This window comes from Mesoplodon bidens (assembly GCF_964165515.1).
Source record: "Mesoplodon bidens genome assembly, chromosome: X".
NCBI lineage: Eukaryota > Metazoa > Chordata > Mammalia > Artiodactyla > Ziphiidae > Mesoplodon > Mesoplodon bidens.
In genome coordinates this window covers 84,118,942-84,133,492 of record NC_138163.1, presented here as the reverse complement: position 1 = coordinate 84,133,492, position 14,551 = coordinate 84,118,942, and positions in this window count along the sequence as shown.

The following is a 14,551-nucleotide window of genomic DNA, read 5'->3' as shown; positions in this document are numbered from 1 at the left end:
ATGAATAGCCCCATTTTACAGATGAGGACAACCGAAACCCAGAAAGGTGAAGGGACCTCCCTGAGGTCACAGAGCTAGCCAATGAGGGACCCTGGATTTGAACCTTGTTTTTTCAGACTCTAAAGACCAAAGAGGAACTGGGGTTGGGCAGGGCAGTGGGCGTTGACGCAGTGGGATAATCTCGGCAGAGCGAGAGGGCTGAAGACGGAGCCCAGTCAAAGAAGGAACCTCAAATGCCAGAGACTGTTCTTCACCCAGAGGGATGGTTAGAAGTTTCCATGTCCAGAAGGAAAGAGAGGAAGTAGGTCTAGAGAGTGGCTGGAGAGATTGGGGTTGGATGTTGGGAAGCACTTCCTCATTCTGTGGATCACTAAAGCACCACTTACCTGGCAGCATCTTGCCTGGAAGGAGGGGCTGTCTAAAATGATCCCCCTGAGGCTTGGAGATTGAATCAGACTTTGAGGAGGACATGCAAGGACCTAAATTGTCTCAAACAGCAGGGCTGAGTTCCTCCTTCGGAGACCAGCTCCCAGTTACAGGTGGAAGGAGAAGAAATGGGCCTGAGCCCCAAGCACCAGATTCCTCTCACCGTCTTCCCCGTCCCAGGCCAGGTCTGTCCCCAGCTGTGTATTTCACTGTTTACACCTGAATGGCAAACTTACATCGTACTCTGTCCAGGTCTGAGAGGCCCAGCCCCTTGGAAATACGTGCATGCTCTTGTCCCCCCACGAGATGGGGGCTGTGGTACAGTGTACAGAGCCGCAGCATCACTGAGTTAGGCACCTCATCAGCTGAGGCCTTGGGCCGCTGGGGACTGTGAGATGAGGAAGGATGATGGAGACCACGGTCAAACAGTTTCATGCTACACAGGCTGCTTTGGTCTGAATCTCACAGCAGGCCCATGTGCTGAGAGCTTAGAGACCCATCATACAGGCCAGGAAAACAGACTCAGACAGGACTAGAACATGAAAGGAAACACAGGAGATGTGCCAAGTGGCAGTGTTTAGAGGAGGGCAAGGTTTCATCCTAATGGGATAGTGCAGAGGGGGCCTCATTTCAAGGTAGCATTTGGAAGAAGCTAGAAGAGTGGATACAGCTGCAAAGGTGGGGACAATATCAGAAGGATGGGAGGAGGTACCATGGAGGAGGGAAGAGTGTGAGCTAAGGTTGGAGTCAGGAAAGCACGTGAGGTGAACTTGAGGAACTGGGTTGAACCTGAGGAACTTGAGGAACTGGGTTCGCAGGAGAACACAGTGGGGGCAGGGAGAGAGGAGGGGATGGGTCTGGAGCAGAGGCTTGCCCCTACATGCCCAAAGGTAGATTTGCTTTGAACTCCCTAGGAGCCACTGAAGGTTTTTGAGTAGGAGAGGAGTCTGATGAAAGCTGTGCCTAAGGAAGATAAACCTGGCAGCATGGTGGTGGGGAGGGGAGGCAGAAAACCCAGGGAGAAAGCTGTTTCTAAGACTCCTGGAAAGAGAAGGTTAAAGTCATGGCCAGGGAGCCAAGAGACATCAGTTCTCGACAAAGCAAAACCACTGAGTCACGGTCCCTCCCCTTCTCTTGGCCTCAGTGTTTCGATCTGCACAGTAAGGGATTTGGGCTTCAGTTCTCCAAGGGCCCTTCGGCCAAAACATCCCAGAGCTCTGACTTGCCAAGGTCCCTCCAAGATTCCCTGGAAGGACAAACGTGCCCAAGGGATAGTAAAGCAGGGTGGGCAGTAAGGGCAGGGAGGCTGAGAATGGAGTTGCTCGGGCCACTGATGTTGTCACATTCCAGGTCCCTGACAGCAGAGGAGTTGGAGGGTGGAGCCCAGGGACACACCCAGAGGCGCTGGTCTTGCCCACAGTGATGGCAAAGAGCCTCAAGAGGAGAAAGCCAGGAGCTGTCGGGCTCGGCAGTGGTGTGGGCACCTAGCAGGATAGGCAAAGTCTTAAAAAGACCCAGCTGAGGTACAAAAAGTAAGTGGTGCGTTGGCCTAGGGCTTGGCATTACAAACACACAATTTTGCTACTGATATACTGGCGAGTCTCAGTGTCCTCCGCCAGCCTCTGCCCCCTTCCCTCCCTACCAGCTCTCACCTCAGGCCACCTCTGAGTCCTCAGGACGTGTATGGATGGGAGTGCCCAGGCCTAGCCACCAAATGTTGGCCCTGGAGTTATGGGATTTAGCGCCAACCAGGCAAGGAACGTGGCAGGGAAAGGGCCTCAGAGAGGTACTGGGAGCTGTGCAGCTGGACTAGCCCACCACCCACATGGTGGCCTTCCCAGGAAAGGGAGGCAGAACCACAGTGGCTGCCTTCAGTCTAACCCAGTGCTTCTCAACAGAAGGCAGTCTTGCCTCTCAGGGGACATTTGACAATATCTGGAAGTGTTTCCGGTGGTCACAACTAGGGGCAGAGGGCAGGCGTGTGCTGGTGGCACACAGAATGGCACAGAGAGGCCATGGATGCTGCTGCTTAGGACACGGGACAGGCTCCACAGCAAAGAATTTCCCCACCCGAAACATCAGTGGTGAAAAACCCTGGTCTAACCCAAAGCCTTCCAGCCGTGATTGGGGTTAACTGGCCAAGGCCTGTGTGACCAAAGTCTGTAAAGCCAGGAGATCAAGAGTGAGAAGGTGAAGGGAGAAGAAAAGAAGGGCTATAGGGAACCGACTGTGTACCATGCAGCCCTGCTCTCAGAGCTCTGAAGGAGCCGCCCTCCCAGACAGTGAAGCTTGGACAGCTGGGTGAAGAGAGAAGGGGCAGTATGTAGGGAGAGACCTGTCGAGCAGGTGCCTAGAATGTGGCAAGCAAGTAGACAGGACTGGGTGCCCTCCTGGGGCTCAACACTCTGCCAGACACCCAGGGAGACACAGTGCCTCAGAGTCACCTCTCACAGCCACATGGCCCTTTACATCCAACCAAGCCTCACTGTCCACTGGCTCCTGTGGGCTTCATCAGTGCTCCAGGGAGAGGCAGGATGAAGATGCTTCTCTCTGCTCTGGGGTATTAGAAAAAACCACTGTTCCATGAAACAGGAGCCATAGGGGGGTCTTAGCTCTGTTGCTCTGAACTATGTGACCCTGAGCAAGACCCCCACACCCGGCTCTTCCTCCAAGCCCACAGGGTCTAGGAAGCTGAACCAGGGTACGTGTTCCACACCCTCCACCAGTCCCAAGGGGTAGACTTGGGGGCTTCTGGGCTCCTGTTCCCTGGGAAGAAACCCCTGGCCCTCTCCTGGGTGCAGGTAGGCCTGTGCATACACACACATGTCCAAGGACATGTGCGTTGCACACACATACTCATGTGGGCACACACAAAGTCACACACACACACACACACACACACACACACTCTCTCTCTCCAGATTCTTTGTTCCCTGGCTGGAGCAACTGTGGGGAGAAGGGTGGATAGGATCAAGAACTTACAGAACGTACAAGGATCTCAGCCCCAAGACAGTGTCCAGGAGCAGCTGCGTGAGCTTACTGCCAACCAGCCTCCTGCGAGGAGGTAAGCCTCAGCAAGGGGGTGCAGCAGGCCGGTACTGCCCAGGCAGGAGGCCCAGCTCTCAGGTGGGGTGCAGTCGGAGGCATCGTCTCCTGCCAGCCTTCCCCCAGACTGCAGCCCTCATCCTAGACAGCCTCCAGGAAAGTGTCACAGATTTGCCCTGTCAACGTAGCCAAGAATTCTGTGGACAGCTGAGGTGACATCTCCTTCTGAGTGGGGGCTTCCCCGGCCTTCAGCCTTGCACTGTCCTGGTTCGTCCACATACAAATGGTGAAAACCACCAACTAATGTGTGAAGGGGTCTCACTGTGTCATTGTTCGCAGGGTGCTCAGGCTGAGTGGCCAAGGTTAAAAGGCAAATAAGTGCACTTGGGGAAGAGACCAGTGCGTGATTCCAGGTTGCTGAGAACAGAGGACAGGCACACCAGGTTTTACTTACAGCAACAGAGGAGAAAGGCACTGCACAAGATCCAGGCACTTGCAGAGTGTGGGTCCCCCAGGGCCGGAAGTTCTGCTCTGCAGCCAACTCATGCCATGTGACTACAGGCGCCCCACTTCGTGCTGTAGCAGAAAGACAACGTCCTTCCCCTCTCCCTCTCCAGGGTCTGAAATACAGAAAGCTGGGGGCGTGCCTGAGGACCACTGACGTGGGAGCTTAAGCAGAACAAAAGAATCTACATAAAGCCCAGAACAGAGAGAGAGTCCCTCACAAGGCCGTAAGCCCAGCATAGCATTCCAGGTCCAAGGCCCAGCAGGGGTGGGAGGTGGACCGCTGCAGGATACTGCCTTTCCCAACACTCGCTGAGCCTTTTCTTATCTCCCCTCCATCTTGCTCCCACATCCAGAAGGAAAGAAGCCACTCACAACCACTCCAGGGAAAGGTCCTGAAAGAACCAGGGAGGGAGAGCCAAAGAGGCCCCAAAGGCCAGAGCAGACTCAGGGACAAGGGCAGGGCTGAGCTTGAGGCTTACCTGGGCAGTGGGTGTGCTGAAGGGCCCGTGAGGGCTGGCTTGAGTGGAAAGGTTGTGTGTGGGCTGAAGCCTCACTGGATGCCAATAAGCCAAGAGCAATCAGCCATTTCCAGTAAAGCTGAATAGAGCATCTTATATAATGTACTGTTCTTTTGTTTCAAGTCCATTATCTTGGCACATAGAACCTGGGGCATTCTGAGTGCTTCCTGACAAAAGCTTTCATATACTTGCTTTTGCTCTCTCATTCCCTCTTTCTACTCTTCTTAAGCTCTCTTTTTCCTTCTTTCTCTGTCACTCTTTCTGTCCTATCTCTCCATCCAGCATTCACTGAGAACTGGCAGGCCCTGTGCTGGGCTCTGGGCCCAGAGTTGAATAAAGCCCAGACTCTGCCTACAAGGAACTCAAAATCCCATGAAGGAGGCAAATATGGAAATTGTTTCAATACATGGCAGTAATTCACAAGCCAGAGATAAGCACAGCCTGGAGAGTGAGGATGCGGAGTGGGTGGGGAAAGCCAGGGTAGGCTTCCTGGAGGAGGCACAGTCTAAATGTCTGCAAAGGTGAGTATGAATTAGGCAGGCAATGGGAGGGCCAAGGAAGGCATTCTAGTTTAAGGGACAGCATGAGTGAAGACAAGGGGGCTGGAGGTACATGCAAGCACCAGGTTGTATATGGCATATAGAGCCAGTATTTCTCAAACTGCGTTCTGCTGAACACTATGTCCTATGAGAAAGATGTGGTAGATGACATACACATTAGCACAGTACAGATGCTGATCTGCTCTACAATAAAGACACCTGTTTTACTTTGTTGAAGGAAGCATTCTCCTAATTTATTTGTCCTTGGAACCCCTTTTGTCACCAGATCCCAATGATCATCCCAGGCCACATAATTTGGGAACTGCTGCCATAGACTCAAGGGAACCAGCAGAGGGTTTCAGTCTGGGAGTGACAAGATTGGGCCTATGTTTTGGAAGGCTCGCTCTGGATGCTTGTGTGGGTGTGGACTGGAGAGGGCAAGAAGAGCTGCAGGGAGATCAAGGGAGATACTGCAATCATCTAGGCAGAAGAATTAAGGGTCCCACCCATAGCAAGGATACAGCAGGGATGGTGAATGGCATTGGAGCCTGTCTCGTCTTTGAATTGGCCCAGTTCATGCACCCTGAAGCCTGCCCACAGCCCAGGACTGAGCCCTCATTGTCAGCCCAGTCCTACCTTAGGTCTGCCTGCACTCTCCCTGACCAGCCCTATTCTCCTCCAGACTGCCCAGGATGCCAGTGCTGACACTCGAGGAGGTTGGGTTCCTGGCTTCTCTCTACCTTAAAATCTTGAAAGACTGGGGTCCTGCAAGTCTCAAAGTCCTCAATTCCATTTATCCCTAATAGGATTTGCAGTCTGAGAACAACTGACCCCAGGCTTCCTTCTCTTTTATGAAGCATTTTATGACCTCCCACTGGAGGGATTTTGTTGGGAAGGCTAGCTGGACAGTGAGAAGGGAGGTACAAATAGTAGCTCTTATTCTCATGGATTAGCCTCACTTCCACACCCTGGTCAAGTGTGGAAGCACTCTGACAGGCTATTGCTGTAAGCAATGGCAATGGGCACCTTTCTCCACGTGGACACACTCTGCGTACACTGAGCAAGGCCCCCAGGCCTACAGGTACCTGGGCTGGCCCGAATGCTCATAAAAGAGAGCATGTAGCCAGTGACACTCATATACTCACTCGGAGGCTCAGACACACACACACACACACACACACACACACACACACACGTACATAACATCTTGACCTGGCTGCTTAGATGAACGCATTTGGACACCAGGAATATTTTGTTCTGACTGCTTTAATGGGTGTATTTGACACAAAGGTATTTTTATAAGGTCTAAAATTAAACCATTACATTTTCAGCTTGAAAAAAGAGTATTATTATCAAGTTCTATTTGAATAGGACATCCCAAGTTAGATCCTGTAATTGGTAATGGTGGTGCATAATTCTCTTCCAACTCCAGTTTAAAAGTTAAAAAATGAATGTAGTAAGTATAACCATAGCTAGTTGTTATCCATGAGTTATTATCAGCTTAAAATAGGGTATTACAAGTTTAAGATATTTTATATAAGCCTCATGGTAACCACAAGGGAAAAACCTCTACAGGTTTTCACACAAAAAGAACATTTCACAAAAGAACATGATAAAGAAATCAAAGTGTACTAATACCAAAATACATCAAAACATGATAAAAAGATAGCAGGACAAGAAATAAAGGACAAGAGATCTTGAAAACAACCAGAAAACAATGAACAAAATGACAATAGTAAGTCCTTACCTATCAATAATTACTTTAAATGTAAATGGATTAAATTCTCCAATCAAAAGACATAGAATGGCTGAATGGGTTTAAAAAAAACAAAAATAAGATCCAATGATATGCTGCCTACAAGAGACTTGCTTTAGCCTTAAAGATGCAAATAGACAGAGTGAAGGAATGGAAAAAGCCATTTCAAGAAAATGGTAATAAAGAAAATCAGGGTAGCTCTAATTATATCAGACAAAATAGACTTTAAAGACAGTAAAAAGAGACAAAGTCATTACAAAATGATAAAGGGGTCAAATCCATCAAGGAGATGTAACAATTGTAGATATTTACATGCCCAACATCAAAGCACCTAAATATATAAAGCAAAAACTAACAGAGCTAGAAGGAGAAATAAACAGCAATACAACAATAATTAGGGACTTTAACACCCCACTCTCAACAATGGATAGATCATCCAGATAGGGAACCAATAAGGAAACAGCAGATTTGAATAGCACTATAGACCTAATGTATCTAACATACATATATAGAACATTCTATCCAACAACATCAGAATACACACTCTTTTCAAGTGCACATAAACGTTTTCTAGGATAAAACATATATTAGTCCACAAAAACCACTCCGCAAATTCAAGAAGATTGAAATCATACCAAGTATCTTCTCCGACCACAGTAGCATGAAACTAGAAGTTAATAAGAGGAAAACTGGTAAATTCATGAATACATGGAAGTTAAACACTCTCCTGAAAAACAAAGGGATGAAAGAAGAAACTAAAGGGGAAATGAAAAACATTCTTGAGATGAATGAAAATGGTAACACAATAGACCTGAATTTATTGGATGCAGCAAAAGCAATTCTAAGAGGGAAGTTCATAGCATTAAACACCTACATTAAGAAGCAACAAAGATTCGAAATAAACAACACTACACCTTAAGGAACTAGGAAAAAAAAAAAACTGAGCCCAAAGTTAGCAGAGGAAAGGAACTGATATATATGAGAGCAGAAATAAATAAAATAGAGAACAGAAAAACAACAGAAAATATCAACCAAACTAAGAGTTGATTCTTTGAAAAGATAAGATCGACAAGCTGTTAGCTAAACTAACCAAGGAAAAAGGGGATAGGACCCAAATCAACAAAATTATAAATGACAAAGGAGACATTACAACTAATACTACAGAAATACAAAGGAGCATAGGAGGCTGCTATGAACAACGATATGCCAACACACTGGCCATCCTAAAAGAAATAGAAAAATTCTTAGAAACATACAACTTACCAAGATTGAATTAGGAAGAAATAGAAAATTTCAATAGACTAATTACTAGTAAGGCAATTAAATCAGTAATCAAAAATCTCCCAATGAAGAAAAGCCCAGGACCAAATGTCTGCATTGGTGAATTTTACCAACCAATTAAAGAAAAATTAACACCAATCTTTTTCAAATTCTTCCAAAGAACCAAAAAGGAGGAAGTACTCCCAAACTCCTTTTACAAGGCCAGCATTATCCTGATACCAAAACCAGGAAAGGACACTGCTAGAAAAGAAAACTATAGGCCAATATCCCTGATGAATATAGATACAAAAATTCTAAATAAAATACTAGCAAGTCAAATTCAGCAACATATCAAAGGATCATGCATCATGATCACGTGGGATTTATCCTTGGGATGCAAGAATGCCTCAACATACACAAATCAGTCAATGTGATATATCACATTAATAGAATGAAAGAATCATATGATCATCACAATAGATGCAGAAAAAGCATTTGACAAAATAAAACATCCGTTCATGATAAAAAATCTTTAACAAATTAGGCATAAAAGGGGTATATCTCAGCATACTAAAAGCCATATATGAAAAGCCCACAGCTAACATTTTACTCAGTGGTGAAAGGTTGAAAGCTTTTCCTCTAAGATCAGGAACAAGATAAGCGTGTCCACTCTCACCACTCCTATTCAACATACTACGAGAAGCCCTAGCTAGAGTTATTAAGCAAAAAAGAAATAAAAGTTATCAGAATTAGAAAGAAAGAAGTAAAATTGCCTCTATTTGCAGATGACATAATTTTATCTACAGAAAATCCTAAAGACTCATGCATAAAACTGTTAGACCTAATCAATGAATTCAATAATTTTGGCAGGATACAAAATTAACATACCAAAATCAGTAACATTTCTATACACTAACAACATATTTTCTGAAAAAGAAAGAAATTGACTCCATTTACAATAACATCAATAATATTAAAATACTTAGGAATAAATTTAACCAAGGAGGTGAAAGAGCTGTACTCTGAAAACTATAAGACATTAATGAAAGAAATTGAAGAAGACACCAATAAATGGGATGGTATCCTGAGTTCATGGATTGGAAGAATTAATATTGTTAAAATGTCAGTACTACCAAAAGTCATCTATAGATTCAATGCATACCTGTCGGGATTACAATAACACTGTTTACAGAAGTAGGAAAAACACTCCTAAAATGTATATGGAACCACAAAAGACCCCGAATAGCCAAAGAAATCCGAGAGAGAAGAACAGAGCTGGAGGCATCACACTTCCTGATTTCAAGTTGTACTATAAAGCTATAATCATCAAAACAGTATGGTACTGGTATAAAAACAGACTAAAAAATGGAAAAGAATCAAGATGCCAGAAATAAACCCAAGCATGTATGGTAAACTAATATATGACAAGGGAGCCAAGAATACCCTATAGAGAAAAGATAGTCTCTTCAGGAAATAGTGCCAGGATAATTGGATATTCACATGTAAAAGAATGAAGCAGGACCCCTAACTTACACCACTCACAAAAATTAACTCAAAATGGGTTAAAGACTTAAATGTAATACCTGAAAATGTGAAACTCCTAAAAGAAAACGTGGGAATAAATCTTCCTGACATTGGTCTTGGTAACAATTTTTTGGATATGACACCTAATGCACAAGCAACAAAATAAAAATAAACAAGTTTGACTTGTTTACTTTGACTACATTAAACTAAAAAGCTTTTATACATCAAAAGAAACAATCAACAAAGTGAAAAGACAACCAACCTACAGAATGGGAAAAAAATATTTGCAAACCATATATCAGATAAGGGGTAAATGTTCAAAATATATAAAGGACACATACAACTCAACAGCAAAAAAACAAACAACCCAATTAAAAAATGTGCAAAGGACCTGAATAGACAGTTTCCAAAGTATATATATGAAAGGCCAACAGGTACATGAAAAGACACTTTACGTCACTAGTCATTAAGGAAATGCAAATTAAAACCACAATATGGGGGAGAGCTTCAAGACGGCCCAAGAGTAAGACGTGGAGATCACCTTCCTCCCCACAAATACATCAGAAATACATCTACGTGTGGAATAACTCCTACAGAACACCTACTGAATGCTGGCAGAAGACCTCAGACTTCCCGAAAGGCAAGAAACTCCACACGTACCAGGGTATGGCAAAAGAAAAAGAAAAAACAGAGACAAGAGAATAAGGATGGGACCTGCACCACTGGAAGGGAGCTGTGAAGGAGGAAAAGTTTCCACACACTAGGAAGCCCCTTCACTGGCAGAGACGGTGGGGGGAGTGGTGGGGGGGAAGCTTCGGAGCCATGGAGGAGAGCGCAGCAACAGGGGTGCAGAGGGCAAAGCGGAGAGATTCCCACACAGAGGATGGGTGCCGACCAGCACTCACCAGCCTGAGAGATTTCTCTGTTCACCTGCTGGGGCTGGTGGAGGCTGGGAGCTGAGGCTCGGGCTTCAGAGGTCAGATCCCAGGGAGAGGACTGGGGTTGGCTGCATGAACACAGCCTGAAGGGGGCTAGTGCGCCACAGCTAGCTGGCAGGGAGTCCAGGAAAGAGTCTGGACCTGCCTAAGAGGCAAGAGACCCTTGTTTAGGGGTGCATGAAGAGACGGGATCCAGAGCACCACCTAAACTAGCTCCAGAGACTGGTGCAAGCCATGGCTATCAGGGCAGACACCAGAGACGGGCATGAAATGCTAAGGTTGCTGCTGCAGCCACCAAGAAGCCTGTGTGCAAACACATGTCACTATCCACACCTGGCCTTCTGGGAGCCTATGCAGCCCACCACTGCCAGGGTCCTGTGATCCAGGAACAATTTCCCCAGGAGAAAACATGATGTGCCTCAGGCTGGTGCAACATCACGCTGTCATGACGGCCTCTGCCACTGCAGTCTCACCTGCATTCCGTACCGATCCCTCCACAAACTCACCTGGCCCGAGTGAGCCAGAGCCCCCGAATCAGCTGCTACTTTAACCCTGTCCTGTCTGAGTGAAGAACAGACGCCCTTAGGCGACCTATGTGCAGAGGCAGGGCCAAATACAAAGCTGAACCCCAGGAGCTATGCAAACAAAGAAGAAAAAGGGAAATCTCTCCCAACAGCCTCAGGAGCAGCAGATTAAACCTCCACAATCAACTTGATGTACGCTGCATCTCTGGAATACCTGAATAGACAATGAATCATCCCAAAATTGAGGCAGTCGATTACGGGAGCAACTATATATATATATATATATATATATATATATATATATATATATATATATTTCCTTTTTCTCCTATTGTGAGTGTGTATGTGTATGCTACTTGGTGTAATTTTCTCTTTATAGCTTTGCTTTTACCATTTGTCCTAGGGTTCTGTCTGTCAGTTTATTTATTTATTTTTTTAGTATACTTTTTTAGTGCTTGTTATCACTGCTGGATTTGTTTTTTGGTTTGGTTGCTCTCTTCTTTCATTCTTTCCTTTTTTTATTACATTTTAATTTTTAATAATTATTTTTTCTTTTAATAACTCTCTTTTCTTTCTTTCTTTCTTTCTTTCTTTCTTTCTTTCTTTCTTTCTTTCTTTCTATTTTTCCTCATATTTACTTGGAGCTGTGTGGCTGACAGGGTGGTGGTGCTCCAGCCAGGTGTCAGGCCTGTGCCTCTGACATGGGAGAGCTGAGTTCAGGACATTTGTCCACCAGAGAGAACACCTGGGTCCACATAATATCAAATGACAAAAGCTTTCCCAGAGATCTCCATCTCAATGCTAAGACCCACCTACACTCAATGACCAGCAAGCTACAGTGCTGGACACCCTATGCCAAACAGCTAGCAAGACAGGAACACAATCCCACCCATTAGCAGAGAGGCTGCCTAAAATCATAATAAGACCACAGACACTGCAAAACACACCACCAGACGTGGACCTGCCCACCAGAGAGAAAAAGTCCAGCTTCATCTACCAGAACACAGGCACCAGCCCCCCCAACCAGGAAGCCTACACAACCCACTGAACAAGCCTTAGCCACTGGAGGCAGACACCAAAAACAACGGGAACTACGAAACTGAGCCTGAGAAAAGGAGACCCCAAACAAAGTAAGTTAAGCAAAGTAAGAAGACAGAAAAACACAGCAGATGAAGGAGCAAGGTAAAAACCCACCAGACCAAACAAAGGAAGAGGAAATAGGCAGTCTACCTGAAAAAGAATTCAGAGTAATGATAGTAAAGATGATCCAAAATCTTGGAAATAGAAGGGAGAAAATACAAGAAACTTTTTCAAAAGACCTAGAAGAACTAAGGAGCAAACAAACAATGACGAACAACACAATAAATAAAATGAAAAATTCTCTAGAAGGAATCAATAGCAGAATAACTGAGGCAGAAGAATGCAAAAGTGACCTGGAAGATAAAATAGTGAAAATAACTACTGCAGAGCAGAATAAAGAAAAAAGAATGAAAAGAATTGAGGACAGTCTGAGAGACATCTGGGACAAATTTAAACACACCAACATTCGAATGATAGGGGTCCCAGAAGAAGAAGAGAAAAAGAAAGGGACTGAGAAAATATTTAAGGATATTATAGTTGAAAACTTCCCTAATACGGTAAAGGAAACAGTCAACCAAGTCCAGGGAGCACAGAGAGTCCCATTCCTACAGGAAAAATTCAGGGAGAAACACACTAAGACACATATTAATCAAACTATTAAAATTAAATACAAAGAAAACATATTAAAAGCAACAAGGAAAAAACAACAAATAACATAAAAGGGAATCCCCATAAGGCTAACAGCTGATCTTTCAACAGCAACACTGCAAGCCAGAGGGAGTGGCAGGACATATTTAAAGTGAAGAAAGGGAAAAACCTACAACCAAGATTACTCTACCCAGCAAGGATACCATTCAAACTCGACAGAGAAATTAAAACGTTTACAGACAAGCAAAAGCTAAGAGAATTCAGCACCACCAAACCAGCTTTACAATAAATGCTAAAGGAACTTCTCTAGGCAGGAAACACAAGAGGAGGAAAAGACCTACAATAACAAACTCAAAACAATTCAGAAAATGGTAATAAGAACATACATATCGATAATTACCTGAAGTGTAAATGGATTAAATGCTCCCACCAAAAAACATAGACTGGCTGAATGGATACAAAAACAAGACCTGTATATATGCTGTCCACAAGAGACCCACTTCAGATCTAGGGACACATAAAAACTGAAAGTGAGGGAATGGAAAAAGATATTCCATGCAAATGGAAACCAAAAGAAAGCTGGAGTAGCAATTCTCATATCAGACAAAATAGACTTTAAAATAAAGACAATTACAAGAGACAAAGGAGGACACTACATAATGATCAAGGGATCAATCCAAAAAGAAGATATAACAATTGTAAATATTTATGCACCCAACATAGGAGCACCTCAATACATAAGATAAATGACAACTGCCCTAACAGGGGAAATCGACAGTAACACAATCATAGTAGGGGACTTTAACAACCCACTTTCACCAATGGACAGATCATCCAAAATGAAAACAAATAAGGAAACACAAGCTTTAAATGATACATTACAAAGAGGGTCTTAATTGATATTTATAGGACATTCCATCCAAAAACAACAAAATACACTTTCTTCTCAAGTGCTCATGGAACATTCCCCAGGAGAGATCATATCTTGGGTCACAAATCAAGCCTTGGTGAATTGAAGAAAACTGAAATTGTATTAAGTATCTTTTCCGAACACAAAACTATGAGACTACATATCAATTACAGGAAAAAAAAAACTGTAAAAAATACAAACACATGGAGGCTAAAAAATACACTACTTAATAACCAAGAGACCACAGAAGAAATCAAAGAGGAATTTTAAAAATACCTAGAAAGAAATGACAATGAAAACACAACAACCCAAAACCTATGGGATGCAGCAATAGCAGTTATAAGAGGGAAGTTTACTGCAATACAATCCTACCTCAAGAAACAAGAAACATCTAAAATAAAAAACCTAATATCACACCCAAAGCAATTAGAGAATGAAGAACACAAAACCCCTAAAGTTAGCAGAAGGAAAGAAATCATAAAGATCAGATCAGAAATAAATTTTTAAAAAATGAAGGAAAAAATAGCAAAGATCAATAAAACTAAAAGGTGGTCCTTTGAGAAGATAAACAAAATTGATTAACCATTAGCCAGACTCATCAAGAACAAAAGGGGGAAGACTCAAATCAATAGAATTAGAAATGAAAAAGGAGAAGTAACAACTGACACTGTGGGAATAAAAAGGATCATGAGAGATTACTACAAGCAACTTTTTTGCCAATAAAATGGACAAACTGGAAGAAATGGACAAATTCTTAGAAAAGCACAACCTTCCGAGACTGAACCAGGAAGAAATAGAAAATACAAACAGACCAATCACAAGCACTGAAATTGAAACTGTGATTAAAAATCTTCCGACAGAAGATGTCCTTTTCCT